This window comes from Musca autumnalis, unplaced genomic scaffold (assembly GCF_047663935.1).
Source record: "Musca autumnalis isolate F117 unplaced genomic scaffold, ASM4766393v1 scaffold_2, whole genome shotgun sequence".
NCBI classification, from domain to species: Eukaryota; Metazoa; Arthropoda; class Insecta; order Diptera; family Muscidae; genus Musca; species Musca autumnalis.
Window position 1 is genome coordinate 98,636,408 of NW_027411755.1, and position 20,535 is coordinate 98,656,942.

Genomic DNA, 20,535 nt, shown 5'->3' on the forward strand with positions numbered 1-20,535 from the left:
GGCGTAAGGAAAATCTCCAATATTACACATATTAGCGAATATATAACGATGGAAAATTTCATGTCATATGACATTTACATATAGTGTAAACTACCCCTAAAGATGCAATTAAAATGCGAGCCTTTGCGAAATATCCCAAAATAAATAAAATGCATTTATTATTTGTGTAAAACAAGAACAGAAATAACTTTATTATATAAACACAAATTAAAAAAAGTTTCATTATATTCAATCACATTTGAGCTTACTTCCTCCGTTCTCGATTTAATCCAAGTGCATCTGATTTTCTTTCATCACCCTAAAGTTTTTTTATGTTGGCTTTCCATCACTAGTTCAGCTTTCGACATGGACTCCAACTCCACTCCATTAAGAATTTCCGTTTCCAACCCCACTCCATTAAGAATGTTCGTCTCGTGAATTACCGCAAAAATGTTCGCAACTTAAGTTGTTATTTTTTTATTTTATAACAAATTCTTCGAATGTATACACTCTTGTTTATCTTTTGAAGAAATGTGTAGGGATCAACCAACTGTTTTTTTCTGTAGGGATCTCTACACCAACTGCTTATAAAATGTATCGAACGGAGTGCATTTTTCATAACTCTGTTGGACTACATCGAAAGATGTTGTGAAATCATAACTCCAATTGCACAACTCCCATGGGTATCTTTGAAAAAATTCTGTAGTTGTAGGTATCTACAAAATGTCTTGCTTGCTAGGGATCACTAAGCAACTGCTTGCAAAATGTATCGAACGGAGTGCCCTTTTCACGACTACATTGAACTGCATCCGGGTGCAATTTAAACGTTTTTTCTCTAAACAGCCACATAGAAAAAGCGGGCTGTCAAGATTATAAGGGCCATATCGCTGGATCCAGAGAAGGTATTACAACATATAGAACCATTTTGGAAAGGTTAAAGTGCGAGCTACAATTAAATTAGCCCCCATAATGTACCTTTTTTCAACTTTTTGAGGGTTTTGTGGAAAAATCCGGGTTCAAAAATCAGTTTTTGAGCTATGTATATCATATGACACTTGTTAGGTAGGTACTTCCATATGCTTTCCAATGATACCAATTTTGTAGCTATCAGGTTAGTAGAGCAGGGTCTTACCCGGGTTTTGTACCCAGACTTTCGGGTCCAATAATTTGATTTTTTTTTTTTTAATTGTAAGTTTCTTTTAATAGCTGGCCTTCGGCCGGAGATTTGAGACTTTCTCCTATAGACAGGTGCAAATCTCGAGAACGGGAAGCTGTAACTCCTTAACGATAGAATTAACGACGAATGTCGGTAGTTAACGACAATTTTCGGTAAGTGCTATTCTGTAACAAATTTTAACGATTTTTGTCGGTAAATGTTGTCGTTAATTACCGAAAATTATTGTTAAGTTAACAACCAAAAAAAGTAGTCGTTAAGTCTTAACGACAGTACATGATTGCAATATTTAGCCGATTTCTCCCAAAAAAAGGCGTTTTTATTTGAACATATGTTATGTTAATAAGAAGGGTATACAAGATAAATTCCGCCTTATTGAGAAAAAATCTTCTTAAGTCATTAACATAACGGTTAACTATGTAGGATACATGGGGCAGCTCCGCCACTGCTGCTCTTTCGCCAGCGCCGATTTTATTGAAGATACATAAAGATCGTCAAAGGGAATTTTTAGATCTTCGATAAACTCGTAACTTTCCCTTGGACGGTCTTTATGTAGAATCAATCAAATCGGCGAAGCCCATTTTATAATACATATCAAGGCTACGCTAATATTTGTCTTTATTTTTAAAGTGGGAAAACGTTAAAGTTTTAAAGGAACTCAAGTGCGGCACTTTTAACACAATCTTTTTAGGAGGCTTTCGTTGGCTTCAATGCCGTATTGAGGCCAAAACGTGTATAGTGTTCCTATAACCTACATTGTTCTGTGGTAATCTGATAGATTTAAACTCAGCATCACTAGCAATAAGAATTCTAAAATGGCGTATAATTTTATATAATTTATAATTCTGTTTACTTTGGGCGTGAGATGAAGATGTGAATATATAAACTCAAATGACGGTAATTTCGATCCACGAACATCACTGAAGGCGCAGGCTTAAGTCATGTCATATTTCAGAATTTCCTTTCAAAGTGCCACACAATCTAAAATATGACCATACCTTTGTAATTAGAAAAAATAAAACAGCGCTTTAAATACATACATATAGGATTCTACATTTATATTTTTATATCACACACACATGACCTTTTGACCATCGATTATGATTACATACATAAATCTATTAAAAATATTCTGGAAAAAACACCAAAATCTATGAGATGTATGTATTGTTCATTTATCTCCTAGAAGTACTTACATACAAACTTGACGTTGAAGTTACCCTTGGGAAACGCATTGTTGGGATACTTGCAAACACTCATTGTTGGCACAAACCTTCCAAAAAAAAAGATATGTTTTGTTCTTTACGCGTTTTGTCTTCTGTAGTTGCGAAGAAATAGCATTTTCAACTTAAAAATACAATAATAAATATTAAAATATAATTTTGACAATTTGTCTTTTTATCGATATTCGTCGGTATGTGCTACCAATTTATACAATCGGTAACATAAAGTTACAGAATAGAACATTCGTTAACTCAACCGAATATTTTCGTTAACTACCGATGTCGGTTCGTTATTAAAAGAAGTTACAGAATCGCACTACAGAGACCCATATCAGCGTCTGAACTCCAGGAGGAGCGGCTGAATATGGCAAACCACTGAAGTATAAGTCCTAGAAAATCATACAATTACAATGAATACAGAAAATAACCTACGGCCCTTAGTCTCCGGCAATCAGAGGGTGCTAAGAATCCCCGGAGGTAAAACCAAAACCAAACTTAAGATAGGAACTTGGAATGTGAGAAGCCTTTATGAGCTTGGGAAACTAGACAACACCATAAGCGAAATGGAAAGACTACAAATTGACATCCTGGGTATCAGTGAAACGTGGTGGAAGGAGGATGCGGAATTTGTTTCCCAGACCGCAAAAATTTACCATACAGAAAGGGTGTCGCTATAATAGTAAAAAGCAACATAGCGGCCTGTGTTGCTGGATATGTTCCAATTTCTGATAGGGCGATGATAGTAAAAATATCCGCAAAACCTATAAACATGAACATAATTCAAGTATATGCGCCAACATGCGATAGCGATAACGACGAATTGGAACAGTTTTATTGGGACGTTGAAAATTTATTAAAGATGACAAAACCACACGACATTACCATAATCCAAGGAGATTTTAATGCTAAAGTTGGGCAAGAAGAAACAACAAGAATCCCAGGAAAATTTGGCCTAGGACATCGGAATGAAAGAGGAGAACGACTGATACAATTTTGTCAAGAACACCGTTTTAAGATTGGGAATACTATGTTTCGCCTCCACCCAAGACGACTTTACACCTGGAAATCGCCACAAGACAATAACAAAATATTGTTAGAAACCAAATCGACTACATTTTAATAAATAAGCGATATTCCTCCCGCATAAGTAAATGTTCTACGTACCCAGGAGCAGATGTTCCCTCGGACCATAATCTTCTGTTACGCAAACTACAGATAAAGCTAACTACCATCCGAAAGAAAACACCAAAGCGAAGAATTAATATTCAAAAATTAAATGATCCTTCCACTAAACAATCCAAGAAAGATCACCTTAATGCAGAACTATGCAATATTGATGAAGGAGATGTCGAAAATCTATGTAAAAAACAATGTAAAAAACTCCGTGAATACCATAACCAACAATATCCTTGGAACCACAACAGCTAAAAGAGAAGACACATGGATGACGGACCAGATACGCGCACTTCGCATAGAAAGCAGCCAATATAAGAACTCAAATTATGAAAAATATTGGGAAATAAACCAAGAAATAAAAGTTGCAATTCGGGCCGCAAAAAATGAGCAATTAAATAAACAGTGTCAAATCCTACATGACGACTTCAATCTCAACAAAAAGTTAAAAGAGGCATCTGGAATATATTCAAAAAGATCATCTGCATTTATTTTCGATGACAATAATACAGCCAACTACGAAACTTCAGAGAAGAAGAAACACTGGGAAAAATATATTAGAAGTATGTTCACAGATACCACAAGAACAAAAATGCATAACACAGCGAATTAGATGTGGCCATAAATTCAATGAAAAACAACAAAGCTACTGGACCGGATGAAGTCCCATCTGAATTATTTAAATTACTAGATGGAAGAAATACACAACTATTGTTGAAATTATTCAACCAAATTTATGAAACAGGACAATACCCTCAAGATTGGCTGAAATCTAGTTTTATTATGATTCCCAAGAAAAAGAATGCGAAGACGTGCGGAGATTATAGATTAATAAGCCTTATGAGTCATGCCCTTAAAATATTCTTAAAGATAATACATAAGCGCATATACCCAATATGCGAAGCACACATGGGAAAATCGCAATTTGGCTTCAAGGAAGGCATGGGAAATCAAGAGGCCCTACTTAGTTTGAATGTACTTATACAAAATTGCCGCGATGTACAAAAATATGTATATTATGTTTTGTCGACTACGAGAAGGCATTCGATACGGTCAACCATGACAAATTGATGGAAATTTTAATTTCAATTGGGTTAGAATACTCCCAAAAAATATTTGAGGAGTCAATATGTGCGAAAAACATCGGAATAAGAACAAACAACACAATTATAAACAATATACGTTATGCCGACGACACCACCCTAATTGTAAGCAGCCTCGCAGGACTACAAAAACTAATAGATGTTCTTCAACACGCCAGTACGTCATATTCCTTAAAAATTAATATAAAAAAGACAAAGTTCATGATTATAAGTAGAAGAGGCGTCGAATCCAACACTCCTTTAAGCATTAATGGTACTCAAATAGAAAGAGTCTCAACATTCAAATATCTCGGAGTTCAAATTAATGAAAACTGGGATCCATCAAAGGAAATAAAATGTCGAATTGAAATGGCAAGAAACTCTTTTTATAAATTTAGAAAAATATTAACGAGCCATGACATAACTCTGGAAACAAAAAAACGAATTGTAAAATGCTACATATGGTCAGTACTATTATACTCGGCAGAAACATGGACACTAAAAGCAGCAGACGAGAGAAGACTGTACTCTTTTGAGATTTGAATATACCGACGGATCTTAAAGATATCCTGGACAAATCACATCTGAAATAATGAAGTACTGAAGCGAATGAATACCGAAATCAAATTATCAGAACTATAAAGACGAGAAAAACTGCTTATTTGGGACACATTACGCGAAATAGAAAATATAATCTCCTCCAAGCTATTATAAGAACTAAAACTGAAGGTCGCAGACCAAGAGGAAGACGTGAAATAACATGGATGAAAAACATTCAGGATTGGACAGAACACCAAGATGAATTAAGCCTTTTAAGCGCCGCAAGAAACTAGCTATAATTGAATGAAATGTTTTAACTTTATGATATGTAATTAAATAACTCTGTAATAATTAACATTGTATGATCGCTAATATCCGAATACGGATTTGCAAAGAAAGAAGAAGAAGCCGAAAACAATTACTTAATATCCGTATGTACAGGTACATGTATTGCTTATATTTAATTTACCTTTATATTATCCTCCGAGTATCCTTCTTCTAATAATCTTTTCATCACCTCTGAAAACAGTTTTTCAGCCTTCTTGTATTGATCCCTTTCCAAAGCCAGATTAGCCATAACATCGTATACATATGTTATTCCGTTCCTACTCTGTAAATCCTGTGCCATTCGAAGTGCTAAATGTAATATTTGTTCAGCTTTATCGTATTGTTGTTCGTTCATGCTTATAACGGCCCGTTTTATGGTGTTAGTGAGTTTATCTTCCGGAGATTCCTCATCTTTAGAATCAATACCAAATAAACTTAATGACAGCGGAATAAGGGAAATTGTTACATAACTGTTGGGACATTTTCTTTGACACAAAAGCTTATAAATATTAGTGTTTGTTATATTCCTGATCAATAAATATCTTTTTATAAATAAAGAACGGCACAAAAGAACGTTAAACATAGCGGAACAGAATGAGGTTTAAAAACTTTAAACAAATAAACCAATACAGAACAGCTGATATCAACAACGAAGCGAATCGCTTTTTTCGGCGGTGGCGACTCATCACTTGTATGTACAAGGCGGCGGCGGCGCGGACAATTTCGTCGGCGGCGGCTGAATTTCAGCGTTTTTTGACCAAATTTGACACAAAACAAAACACTTATAATAGCTTTGTTCCTTTACTTTGTCTGTGTTTAGACACACAAATTTCTCGGGAAAGTAAATTGAGTTTTTGGGAGAGAGCGGAGAGGAAAGAGCTCCTCAATACTCTTTCCTACCCCCTATTGCCTAAAAACTGAATTTACTTTCCCGTGTGTCTAAACACGGACTTTTTTAATGGTAAGAGTGGTAAAAGAGAAAAGTGTCAAAATTGTTCAAAATTGCTCTCTAATGAACATTTTTACCAGAAAAGTAAAGGAACGGAAAAATGTTAAGTCTGGCAGCAATGTCAGAAAAAAAACATAAAAAATCAATTTTCGTCTTTTATTTCACAGTTTTTAATTTAGTGTTGTCAGTGTTCGACTTTTTCTTCGGTTTTTCGTCCATTTTGTGAAATAATCGTCAAACAAAAGTCGAAAAATCAGTTCTGCCATTTTCTACCTGCAGAAATTTTGCTGGTAGCCTGTGGTAGAAGAGAAAACCATTTTCGTTCTCTCTCCCCTCTCACTCTCTTAAAAATTGCTTCCAGTTTTGCCACTTTTCGGGATTAAGGAACGCTTTGCAGGTTAAAAATGGTAACAAATGGTTAAAATGGTAACCACAGGTAAGTAAAGGAACACAGCTTTTGTTTTTATTTGTGTTATTCGTTTGCTTGCAATATAAATGACTTTTTTAATTAATTGATATAAATAGCACATCATATGAAACAACGTGGAAAGTTAAAAACTGCTCGTTAAGATGTGTTTTTAATGAAGACATTCGGAAAAATATCGGAAAACAGATATGCCTGAAAAGAAGAACATCATCAACTGAAAAACAAGAGAAATATGAGATTTTAAAGGTTGGTCAGAGCGAGAATGCCAATAATCTTTCAATCATGTTTTCAATATCAATTATGTGATCCGTGTTTTTCGCGATAACATAAAGGAAAATATAGTAGCTTCTTGCAGAGCAATGATAATCATTGGCCTGTTCCCGTACTTTATAAAGTTGTAAAAGTCGTAAACGATTTCCATATAAATTTTGTGTACGGGAATGCAAAATGTGTAAAAGTGGTAAAAATTGTAAAAACTTTTTAGTTCTGGAACAGAGCTCATATTAAACGTGAGATGTTAACGCTACAGTTACACATGCCAGTAAATTGGTGCCAATTGAGTACATGTATTATACTCGAAAATGCCGAAAAAAGTGTTCGACTGGCATGCAGTTTTCTTGTGTGTTTACACATGCCAGTGCAAGTTCAATTTCAAAATTATTTTAAGCTTCATATAACACACAAAAGCTCTGTTCCTTTACCTGCCTGAGGTTACCATTTCTTACCATTTTTAACTTGCAAAGCGTTCCTTTACTTCAACAAGCATACACTTTTACCATTTTTTGCCACTGTTACCATTTTTTAAAGTAAAGGAACAGACCAAATATTGCATTATATTTCAGATTTACAATACAATTCACAACATATTTATTATTTTTATTTTATTTCGTTTAATCATAAACATAATGAATCTGGTATTGCCGTCTTTTCAATATTGTATAGTCCCAGAGGGGAAATTTTTTATCAACCTATATTTTCATGAAAAACATCAATATTATGTCTTTATTTACCACTAATATATTGCAGCTACCGAGATGTATTATTTGTATTTCATAACCTTTTTGAAAATATGCATTAAATCTTTGCATTCTTAAAAGAAACAAAAATGTACATGGATTAAAAAATAGTCTCGGCAACTCTTTTTTTCATTTTCGACATATCGTCGGTGTCATGCTTAAGTGTTCCATACGCCATTTTTGACTTTTTGAGATACAGGTGGTTTCAAGGGTTTTCCGGTATGCTCTTTCTGAATTTCTAGTCGGCTTTCTCCTATCTGCTCTAGTTTCCGAGATATCCACGCCTCGACGGGAAAGCATACACTTTTTTCAGTTATGAAATTAATATTTTAAAAACTTACAAGTTTAAAAACACATTTCAAAAATCAGAATTTCAATTTTCGATTTAAAAGTATTTAATTTATTGAGGCAAAGATGGAAAATTTTTTTGTCACTTTGTTCCATGTGATTTACAATATTTCACATTTGTGTTATAAGTGCGAATATGGAACAAATCGACAAAAAATCTTTTTTTAAAAAAATCTCTATAACTTTTATATTCCAATACATATTCCTCTACATTTTTGCAAATATATTCTATACACTATTATTAATATTTCAAGTCAAAAATATAAATATTTGCTTTAGCCAGCTCCACACAGTTGTGACGCAAAACATTAAAATGCGATTATCTCAAAACAGCAAATGGCATATGGAACACTTAAGCATGACACCGACGATATGTATCACTGGCAGCCAGCTCAAAATTTTGCTGGCATGAAAAGTCGACAATTCAAAAAATGTAATTGTGATAGTAAAATATTGTGGTGTATGTATTGAATTTTTCGAACTGTCACTGGCATGTGTAAAGGTTGGGTAAATCAATTTTAAATAATGAATATATATATTTCGAAATATTAATTAATTCTTAAAAAAAAAACTTCGGCGCGTGCCTTTAGAATCAATACCAAATAAACTTAATGACAGCGGAATAAGGGAAATTGTTACATAATTGCTGGGACATTTTCTTTGACACAAAAGCTTATAAATATTAGTGTTTGTTATATTCCTGATCAATAACTATCTTTATATAAATAAAGAACGGCGTGAGATGAAGATGTGAATATATAAACTCAAATGACGGTAATTTCGATCCACGAACATCACTGAAGGCGCAGGCTTAAGTCATGTCATATTTCAGAATTTCCTTTCAAAGTGCCACACAATCTAAAATATGACCATACCTTTGTAATTAGAAAAAATAAAACAGCGCTTTAAATACATACATATAGGATTCTACATTTATATTTTTATATCACACACACATGACCTTTTGACCATCGATTATGATTACATACATAAATCTATTAAAAATATTCTGGAAAAAACACCAAAATCTATGAGATGTATGTATTGTTCATTTATCTCCTAGAAGTACTTACATACAAACTTGACGTTGAAGTTACCCTTGGGAAACGCATTGTTGGGATACTTGCAAACACTCATTGTTGGCACAAACCTTCCAAAAAAAAAGATATGTTTTGTTCTTTACGCGTTTTGTCTTCTGTAGTTGCGAAGAAATAGCATTTTCAACTTAAAAATACAATAATAAATATTAAAATATAATTTTGACAATTTGTCTTTTTATCGATATTCGTCGGTATGTGCTACCAATTTATACAATCGGTAACATAAAGTTACAGAATAGAACATTCGTTAACTCAACCGAATATTTTCGTTAACTACCGATGTCGGTTCGTTATTAAAAGAAGTTACAGAATCGCACTACAGAGACCCATATCAGCGTCTGAACTCCAGGAGGAGCGGCTGAATATGGCAAACCACTGAAGTATAAGTCCTAGAAAATCATACAATTACAATGAATACAGAAAATAACCTACGGCCCTTAGTCTCCGGCAATCAGAGGGTGCTAAGAATCCCCGGAGGTAAAACCAAAACCAAACTTAAGATAGGAACTTGGAATGTGAGAAGCCTTTATGAGCTTGGGAAACTAGACAACACCATAAGCGAAATGGAAAGACTACAAATTGACATCCTGGGTATCAGTGAAACGTGGTGGAAGGAGGATGCGGAATTTGTTTCCCAGACCGCAAAAATTTACCATACAGAAAGGGTGTCGCTATAATAGTAAAAAGCAACATAGCGGCCTGTGTTGCTGGATATGTTCCAATTTCTGATAGGGCGATGATAGTAAAAATATCCGCAAAACCTATAAACATGAACATAATTCAAGTATATGCGCCAACATGCGATAGCGATAACGACGAATTGGAACAGTTTTATTGGGACGTTGAAAATTTATTAAAGATGACAAAACCACACGACATTACCATAATCCAAGGAGATTTTAATGCTAAAGTTGGGCAAGAAGAAACAACAAGAATCCCAGGAAAATTTGGCCTAGGACATCGGAATGAAAGAGGAGAACGACTGATACAATTTTGTCAAGAACACCGTTTTAAGATTGGGAATACTATGTTTCGCCTCCACCCAAGACGACTTTACACCTGGAAATCGCCACAAGACAATAACAAAATATTGTTAGAAACCAAATCGACTACATTTTAATAAATAAGCGATATTCCTCCCGCATAAGTAAATGTTCTACGTACCCAGGAGCAGATGTTCCCTCGGACCATAATCTTCTGTTACGCAAACTACAGATAAAGCTAACTACCATCCGAAAGAAAACACCAAAGCGAAGAATTAATATTCAAAAATTAAATGATCCTTCCACTAAACAATCCAAGAAAGATCACCTTAATGCAGAACTATGCAATATTGATGAAGGAGATGTCGAAAATCTATGGAACAATGTAAAAAACTCCGTGAATACCATAACCAACAATATCCTTGGAACCACAACAGCTAAAAGAGAAGACACATGGATGACGGACCAGATACGCGCACTTCGCATAGAAAGCAGCCAATATAAGAACTCAAATTATGAAAAATATTGGGAAATAAACCAAGAAATAAAAGTTGCAATTCGGGCCGCAAAAAATGAGCAATTAAATAAACAGTGTCAAATCCTACATGACGACTTCAATCTCAACAAAAAGTTAAAAGAGGCATCTGGAATATATTCAAAAAGATCATCTGCATTTATTTTCGATGACAATAATACAGCCAACTACGAAACTTCAGAGAAGAAGAAACACTGGGAAAAATATATTAGAAGTATGTTCACAGATACCACAAGAACAAAAATGCATAACACAGCGAATTAGATGTGGCCATAAATTCAATGAAAAACAACAAAGCTACTGGACCGGATGAAGTCCCATCTGAATTATTTAAATTACTAGATGGAAGAAATACACAACTATTGTTGAAATTATTCAACCAAATTTATGAAACAGGACAATACCCTCAAGATTGGCTGAAATCTAGTTTTATTATGATTCCCAAGAAAAAGAATGCGAAGACGTGCGGAGATTATAGATTAATAAGCCTTATGAGTCATGCCCTTAAAATATTCTTAAAGATAATACATAAGCGCATATACCCAATATGCGAAGCACACATGGGAAAATCGCAATTTGGCTTCAAGGAAGGCATGGGAAATCAAGAGGCCCTACTTAGTTTGAATGTACTTATACAAAATTGCCGCGATGTACAAAAATATGTATATTATGTTTTGTCGACTACGAGAAGGCATTCGATACGGTCAACCATGACAAATTGATGGAAATTTTAATTTCAATTGGGTTAGAATACTCCCAAAAAATATTTGAGGAGTCAATATGTGCGAAAAACATCGGAATAAGAACAAACAACACAATTATAAACAATATACGTTATGCCGACGACACCACCCTAATTGTAAGCAGCCTCGCAGGACTACAAAAACTAATAGATGTTCTTCAACACGCCAGTACGTCATATTCCTTAAAAATTAATATAAAAAAGACAAAGTTCATGATTATAAGTAGAAGAGGCGTCGAATCCAACACTCCTTTAAGCATTAATGGTACTCAAATAGAAAGAGTCTCAACATTCAAATATCTCGGAGTTCAAATTAATGAAAACTGGGATCCATCAAAGGAAATAAAATGTCGAATTGAAATGGCAAGAAACTCTTTTTATAAATTTAGAAAAATATTAACGAGCCATGACATAACTCTGGAAACAAAAAAACGAATTGTAAAATGCTACATATGGTCAGTACTATTATACTCGGCAGAAACATGGACACTAAAAGCAGCAGACGAGAGAAGACTGTACTCTTTTGAGATTTGAATATACCGACGGATCTTAAAGATATCCTGGACAAATCACATCTGAAATAATGAAGTACTGAAGCGAATGAATACCGAAATCAAATTATCAGAACTATAAAGACGAGAAAAACTGCTTATTTGGGACACATTACGCGAAATAGAAAATATAATCTCCTCCAAGCTATTATAAGAACTAAAACTGAAGGTCGCAGACCAAGAGGAAGACGTGAAATAACATGGATGAAAAACATTCAGGATTGGACAGAACACCAAGATGAATTAAGCCTTTTAAGCGCCGCAAGAAACTAGCTATAATTGAATGAAATGTTTTAACTTTATGATATGTAATTAAATAACTCTGTAATAATTAACATTGTATGATCGCTAATATCCGAATACGGATTTGCAAAGAAAGAAGAAGAAGCCGAAAACAATTACTTAATATCCGTATGTACAGGTACATGTATTGCTTATATTTAATTTACCTTTATATTATCCTCCGAGTATCCTTCTTCTAATAATCTTTTCATCACCTCTGAAAACAGTTTTTCAGCCTTCTTGTATTGATCCCTTTCCAAAGCCAGATTAGCCATAACATCGTATACATATGTTATTCCGTTCCTACTCTGTAAATCCTGTGCCATTCGAAGTGCTAAATGTAATATTTGTTCAGCTTTATCGTATTGTTGTTCGTTCATGCTTATAACGGCCCGTTTTATGGTGTTAGTGAGTTTATCTTCCGGAGATTCCTCATCTTTAGAATCAATACCAAATAAACTTAATGACAGCGGAATAAGGGAAATTGTTACATAACTGTTGGGACATTTTCTTTGACACAAAAGCTTATAAATATTAGTGTTTGTTATATTCCTGATCAATAAATATCTTTTTATAAATAAAGAACGGCACAAAAGAACGTTAAACATAGCGGAACAGAATGAGGTTTAAAAACTTTAAACAAATAAACCAATACAGAACAGCTGATATCAACAACGAAGCGAATCGCTTTTTTCGGCGGTGGCGACTCATCACTTGTATGTACAAGGCGGCGGCGGCGCGGACAATTTCGTCGGCGGCGGCTGAATTTCAGCGTTTTTTGACCAAATTTGACACAAAACAAAACACTTATAATAGCTTTGTTCCTTTACTTTGTCTGTGTTTAGACACACAAATTTCTCGGGAAAGTAAATTGAGTTTTTGGGAGAGAGCGGAGAGGAAAGAGCTCCTCAATACTCTTTCCTACCCCCTATTGCCTAAAAACTGAATTTACTTTCCCGTGTGTCTAAACACGGACTTTTTTAATGGTAAGAGTGGTAAAAGAGAAAAGTGTCAAAATTGTTCAAAATTGCTCTCTAATGAACATTTTTACCAGAAAAGTAAAGGAACGGAAAAATGTTAAGTCTGGCAGCAATGTCAGAAAAAAAACATAAAAAATCAATTTTCGTCTTTTATTTCACAGTTTTTAATTTAGTGTTGTCAGTGTTCGACTTTTTCTTCGGTTTTTCGTCCATTTTGTGAAATAATCGTCAAACAAAAGTCGAAAAATCAGTTCTGCCATTTTCTACCTGCAGAAATTTTGCTGGTAGCCTGTGGTAGAAGAGAAAACCATTTTCGTTCTCTCTCCCCTCTCACTCTCTTAAAAATTGCTTCCAGTTTTGCCACTTTTCGGGATTAAGGAACGCTTTGCAGGTTAAAAATGGTAACAAATGGTTAAAATGGTAACCACAGGTAAGTAAAGGAACACAGCTTTTGTTTTTATTTGTGTTATTCGTTTGCTTGCAATATAAATGACTTTTTTAATTAATTGATATAAATAGCACATCATATGAAACAACGTGGAAAGTTAAAAACTGCTCGTTAAGATGTGTTTTTAATGAAGACATTCGGAAAAATATCGGAAAACAGATATGCCTGAAAAGAAGAACATCATCAACTGAAAAACAAGAGAAATATGAGATTTTAAAGGTTGGTCAGAGCGAGAATGCCAATAATCTTTCAATCATGTTTTCAATATCAATTATGTGATCCGTGTTTTTCGCGATAACATAAAGGAAAATATAGTAGCTTCTTGCAGAGCAATGATAATCATTGGCCTGTTCCCGTACTTTATAAAGTTGTAAAAGTCGTAAACGATTTCCATATAAATTTTGTGTACGGGAATGCAAAATGTGTAAAAGTGGTAAAAATTGTAAAAACTTTTTAGTTCTGGAACAGAGCTCATATTAAACGTGAGATGTTAACGCTACAGTTACACATGCCAGTAAATTGGTGCCAATTGAGTACATGTATTATACTCGAAAATGCCGAAAAAAGTGTTCGACTGGCATGCAGTTTTCTTGTGTGTTTACACATGCCAGTGCAAGTTCAATTTCAAAATTATTTTAAGCTTCATATAACACACAAAAGCTCTGTTCCTTTACCTGCCTGAGGTTACCATTTCTTACCATTTTTAACTTGCAAAGCGTTCCTTTACTTCAACAAGCATACACTTTTACCATTTTTTGCCACTGTTACCATTTTTTAAAGTAAAGGAACAGACCAAATATTGCATTATATTTCAGATTTACAATACAATTCACAACATATTTATTATTTTTATTTTATTTCGTTTAATCATAAACATAATGAATCTGGTATTGCCGTCTTTTCAATATTGTATAGTCCCAGAGGGGAAATTTTTTATCAACCTATATTTTCATGAAAAACATCAATATTATGTCTTTATTTACCACTAATATATTGCAGCTACCGAGATGTATTATTTGTATTTCATAACCTTTTTGAAAATATGCATTAAATCTTTGCATTCTTAAAAGAAACAAAAATGTACATGGATTAAAAAATAGTCTCGGCAACTCTTTTTTTTCATTTTCGACATATCGTCGGTGTCATGCTTAAGTGTTCCATACGCCATTTTTGACTTTTTGAGATACAGGTGGTTTCAAGGGTTTTCCGGTATGCTCTTTCTGAATTTCTAGTCGGCTTTCTCCTATCTGCTCTAGTTTCCGAGATATCCACGCCTCGACGGGAAAGCATACACTTTTTTCAGTTATGAAATTAATATTTTAAAAACTTACAAGTTTAAAAACACATTTCAAAAATCAGAATTTCAATTTTCGATTTAAAAGTATTTAATTTATTGAGGCAAAGATGGAAAATTTTTTTGTCACTTTGTTCCATGTGATTTACAATATTTCACATTTGTGTTATAAGTGCGAATATGGAACAAATCGACAAAAAATCTTTTTTTAAAAAAATCTCTATAACTTTTATATTCCAATACATATTCCTCTACATTTTTGCAAATATATTCTATACACTATTATTAATATTTCAAGTCAAAAATATAAATATTTGCTTTAGCCAGCTCCACACAGTTGTGACGCAAAACATTAAAATGCGATTATCTCAAAACAGCAAATGGCATATGGAACACTTAAGCATGACACCGACGATATGTATCACTGGCAGCCAGCTCAAAATTTTGCTGGCATGAAAAGTCGACAATTCAAAAAATGTAATTGTGATAGTAAAATATTGTGGTGTATGTATTGAATTTTTCGAACTGTCACTGGCATGTGTAAAGGTTGGGTAAATCAATTTTAAATAATGAATATATATATTTCGAAATATTAATTAATTCTTAAAAAAAAAACTTCGGCGCGTGCCTTTAGAATCAATACCAAATAAACTTAATGACAGCGGAATAAGGGAAATTGTTACATAATTGCTGGGACATTTTCTTTGACACAAAAGCTTATAAATATTAGTGTTTGTTATATTCCTGATCAATAACTATCTTTATATAAATAAAGAACGGCACAAAAGGACGTTAAACATAGCGGAACAGAATGATTAAAAACTTTAAACAAATATACCAATACAGAACAGCTGATGACAACTACGATTTATAAGGCAACTATGTACTTAATTAATTGCGTGTCTGCGCTATTCAAAACAATCATTCACGGCTTTTACACAGTGTATTTTCGTCACTGAGACGACGTCGTTTCCTGCTGTATGGAAGGAAGCTTATTGTCTAAACAAAATCTTTCCCCAATTATTCATACAACTACGACTTGAAACCGAATTCACGTACTCTAAGAGTATAAATTCTTTAGCGAAAGTTAGTGTTTTCCAGAGATCAGGCTACCGAAGAGTCTCATCATACTGTGAAATAATTTGCATGTCGTAGGTATTTGGACAATATAAGAACTCAAATATAATTGTTGAATTAAGCTTTGTTTTCCATTAAATAATCTTGTTTTTGCATCTGTTTTCAATGTATTTCAATTTTATTTAATACCCTAGACAGACGGCAGAGTTAATTTGCATTATAAATTCCTTAATTTGAATTAACTTTTTACCCTGACAAATAGTTTCTGCATTTATGAAACAGCTGTTTGTGTTGTTTGTACCAGGCAGATCATTTCATAAAGATTTACAAAAGTTCGCCAAAATATGCGAAACAAATATATTTTTTCTACCATTGAATTTTTCACCACGATAACACACAAATAAATTTAATATTAAAAAATTATCGCAAAACTGTGAAGAAACATTTGAAGAAGATATTATTTTAGATATAATTGCTATGGTGGGTAATGAAATGCTTGTGAAAATAAAATTTTAAAAAATAGATTTGATAGAAGGCGCGAAAAACGATTAGCTGCTATTCTATTCGCAAAAGACCACTACTTATTTGAAAGAAACGCGAAAATTGCTAATTTTTTTTTCTTTTTTTATTTTCTTAAACATGGAAATTTGACAAAAGACAATTGATTTTCAACAGCATTGCCATATTGAAATTGCTAAATTCATTATAAATTCAATTTGATTTTGTGCATTTAAAATGGGGATAATGTTCAAATTAATTTGAATTATGACTGTTAATGCAAATTAAGACTGCTGCCTGTATTGCTATTACTTGTTCTTACACCATGATTAAATAATAGGTGTGTCGATGGCCCAATTATGAGATGATTTCGATTTGAGCTCTCAAAATTCATATTTGTCATTTGAATTCGCTGAGAGGTATAGAAATGTCAAACTGTACAGAAACAGGTTAGAACCCTAGTTTCTCCTGAATTCCTAAAACGTCAATATTAGTAAACACAAAAGCTGTGTTCCTTTACTTACCTGAGGTTACCATTTGTTACCATTTTTAACCTGCAAAGCGTTCCTTAACCACAAAAAGTGGTAAAACTGGCAGCAATTTTTAAGAGTGAGAGGGGAGGGAGAGCACATATGCCTTTCTCTTCTACCACACGCTACCTGACAAATTTTTATAGGTAAAAATGGTAGAAGAGATTTTTCGACTTTTGTTTGACGATTATTTCACAATGAAGAAAAAGTCGAACGTTGATAAAACTAATGACCTGTTCCCGTACTTTATAAAGTGGTAAAAGTTGTAAAAGTCGTAAACGATTTTCATATAAATTTTGTGTACGGGAACGCAAAATGTGTAAAAGTGGTAAAAATTGTAAAAACTTTTTAGTTCTGGAACAGAGCTTAAATTAAAAACTGAAATAAAAAACGAAAATTTATTTTTTATGTTTTTCTTTCGACATTGCTATCAGATCTACCATTTTACCGTTCCTTTACTTTTCCGGTAAAAATGTTCATGAGAGAGCAATTTTGAGCAATGTTGACACTTTTCTCTTTTACCACTTTTCCATTAAAAAAGTAAAGGAACAAAGCTAAAGGCAACAAGTTGGTTTGTTTACAATACCATTTTTGAGCATTTTATAAAAAACGCGAAAAATTAATGAAGTGTCAAGGTTTCTCCAGATAATCGAGTTGTAGATATGATAAAATGTTTGTTTCAGTGCAAAACTGACGAATTTCTTCCAAACAAAAGTCCTAAAAACAAATTTCAAAATCATTGAATTCGATTGTTTTTAAAATTGTTTGGCATATTATTAAAACAGCACACATACATACACAAATTAGTTGTGTTCCTTTACTTACCTGAGGTTACCATTTTAACCATTTGTTACCATTTTTAACCTGCAAAGCGTTCCTTAACCCAGAAAAGTGGCAAAACTAGAAGTAATTGTACCATGTTTCCCAGCAGCATTTAGCAATCAACCCCAGCAAAAAATTTTGTAAGTTGTGCAAAAACGCGAAAAATTAATGAAGTGTCAAGGTTTCTCCAGATAATCGAGTTGTAGATATGATAAAATGTTTGTTTCAGTGCAAAACTGACGAATTTCTTCCAAACAAAAGTCCTAAAAACAAATTTCAAAATCATTGAATTCGATTGTTTTTAAACTTGTTTGGCATATTATTAAAACAGCACACATACATACACAAATTAGTTGTGTTCCTTTACTTACCTGAGGTTACCATTTTAACCATTTGTTACCATTTTTAACCTGCAAAGCGTTCCTTAACCCCGAAAAGGGACAAAACTGGAAGTAATTGTACCATGTTTCCCAGCAGCATTTAGCAATCAACCCCAGCAAAAAATTTTGGAAGTTGTGCAAACCACAAACCACAAAGTTAACATTTTATTGAGACTTTTTCTTATTTCGATAACATAGTGTATGTAATGTACTGTAAAATGATAACATGATACTTAGAACTATATTTGTCTTGTTCCAATAACTTGAAAGTGGTAATGCTACATGCTGAGAATAACACAATGTGCACATGTGTGCAAAAGAATGAGAAACAAGGCTTGCTCGCGGCCTTAACAGATAGCTGACAGAGCTTTTTTTGTCTGTCAAAAATAAATTACTTATAACTAAACAACAATTAAAAGATATAACAAGAGACTGTTAAGCGTTGTGTCAAACAGCGAAGATATGAACATATACATGTAGACATATCAATATGTTAATATGAGTTAGCATATCACAGATGTATTGAATGTTTAGAACATGCTTGTTAAAACATAAAAGATAACAGAGTATAAAATAAATAAAGCGAGAGAGCGAAGCTCGTATCTTATAAAAATATTATTTTTAAAGGTAAAAGATATTTAAAATAAATATTACATATATATTTTTAGCCCCTGTGGGCACCTTGTACTGTCGTTCTGTAAAAATCAGGTACGTTTGAATTGCTCGGATCATCTAAGCTTTCGTTGTAAATGCCAATTGCGGATAAATATGTTGAGTTTGACCAATATGTATCCTTTTCAGTCATGTTCAACAAGTCATTTTCGTGGAATTCCAACCCATCTACAAACTTCTTTAGCTGGTAAAGTGCGTATCTGCAGAAAGGTTGAACTCCTGCTTTTCCATAGACGTATGCGTTTGAGAACTTCTTTGTAGGATTTTCGTAATGTTGGCTAATGCATTTTCGAAGTACATTGCGCTCAAAAACCTCAATGTCTTTGCCTACTGTTGGAGAAATTGTGAACCATGTGGCGACCTTGTACAGGAGTAGCTTTGTGTGTTTGGGGTAAGTACTTGCTGCTGAATAATATAGATAACCTTCCAGCTATACGTTTTGCTTTTTGTAGTGTTGTACGAGCGTGGAAATTAAACTTCAAAAGGTTGTTGAAGTTGACCCCCAGGTATTTGATGGACGTTTTGAAGTTGTGTAATAGGAGTTATGATTTCACAACATCTTTCGATGTAGTCCAACAGATTTATGAAAAATGCACTCCGTTCGATACATTTTATAAGCAGTTGGTGTAGAGATCCCTACAGAAAATAACAGTTGATTGATCCCTATACATTTCTTCAAAAGATAAACAAGAGTGTATAAATTTCGAAGAATTTGTTATAAAATAAAAAATAACAACTTATGTTGCGAAAATTTTTGCGGTAATTCACGAGACGGACAATCTTAACGGAGTGGAGTTGGAGTCCATTTTGAAAGCTGAACTAGTGATGGGAAGGCAACATAAAAAAACTTTAGGATGATGAAAGAAAATCAGATGCACTTGGATTAAATCGAGAACGGAGGAAGTAACCTCAAATGTGATTGAATATAATGAAACTTTTTTTAATTTTTGTTTATATAATAAAGTTATTTGTGTTCTTGTTTTACACAAATAATAAATGCATTTTATTTATTTTGGGATATTTCTATATCTTTAGGGGTAGTTTACACTATATGTAAATGTCATATGACATGAAATTTTCCATCGTTATATATTCGCTAATATGTGTAATATTGGAGATTTTCCTTAGGCCATTTATTCTGTGCGTCCACACCAGCAAAAATGTAAAAAAACTACGTCTCCTCATTGCCTCCGCGGGTAAATATGGAATGTTTTTATTTCGTGTCATATGACATTGATAGATAGTGTAAACTATCTCTTAGACTGATTAAAAATGCAATCTAAAGCACTGCATCTTAAGTTGTGATTTGGATCGAAAATGGAGTGCATCCTAGCTGTTTGCTGTGGAAACGAAATGGAGTGCATCCTAGCTGCGCGCTCTTTTGTAAAATTCATAGGAAAAGA

At 33.5% G+C, this 20,535-nt stretch overlaps 3 long non-coding RNA genes across 7 annotated transcripts; 1 reads left to right on the forward strand and 2 right to left on the reverse strand.

Annotated features, from left to right (window-relative positions):
- Positions 1 to 257: 257 nt before the first annotated feature.
- Positions 258 to 5,778, reverse strand: LOC141394342 (uncharacterized). 3 transcript variants are annotated; one of them, XR_012410363.1, is made up of 4 exons: positions 5,641 to 5,778; positions 2,350 to 2,426; positions 2,194 to 2,285; positions 258 to 2,134 (listed from the first exon to the last, which is right to left on the reverse strand). It is a non-coding gene; the product is annotated as an uncharacterized lncRNA (long non-coding RNA). The 3 variants fall into 3 exon arrangements; XR_012410365.1 differs by having other exon boundaries at positions 2,350 to 2,500; positions 5,641 to 5,776; XR_012410364.1 differs by lacking the exon at positions 258 to 2,134 and having other exon boundaries at positions 2,187 to 2,285.
- A 3,262-nt stretch (positions 5,779 to 9,040) lies between these two features.
- On the reverse strand, positions 9,041 to 13,202 carry LOC141394341 (uncharacterized). 2 transcript variants are annotated; one of them, XR_012410361.1, is made up of 4 exons: positions 12,599 to 13,202; positions 9,312 to 9,462; positions 9,156 to 9,247; positions 9,041 to 9,096 (listed from the first exon to the last, which is right to left on the reverse strand). It is a non-coding gene; the product is annotated as an uncharacterized lncRNA (long non-coding RNA). The 2 variants fall into 2 exon arrangements; XR_012410362.1 differs by having other exon boundaries at positions 9,312 to 9,388; positions 12,599 to 13,199.
- A 2,758-nt stretch (positions 13,203 to 15,960) lies between these two features.
- Positions 15,961 to 19,998, forward strand: LOC141394344 (uncharacterized). Of its 2 annotated transcripts, none has more exons than XR_012410369.1 (3): positions 15,961 to 16,304; positions 19,262 to 19,523; positions 19,585 to 19,998. It is a non-coding gene; the product is annotated as an uncharacterized lncRNA (long non-coding RNA). The 2 variants fall into 2 exon arrangements; XR_012410368.1 differs by lacking the exon at positions 15,961 to 16,304 and adding an exon at positions 18,789 to 19,168.
- Positions 19,999 to 20,535: the final 537 nt, after the last annotated feature.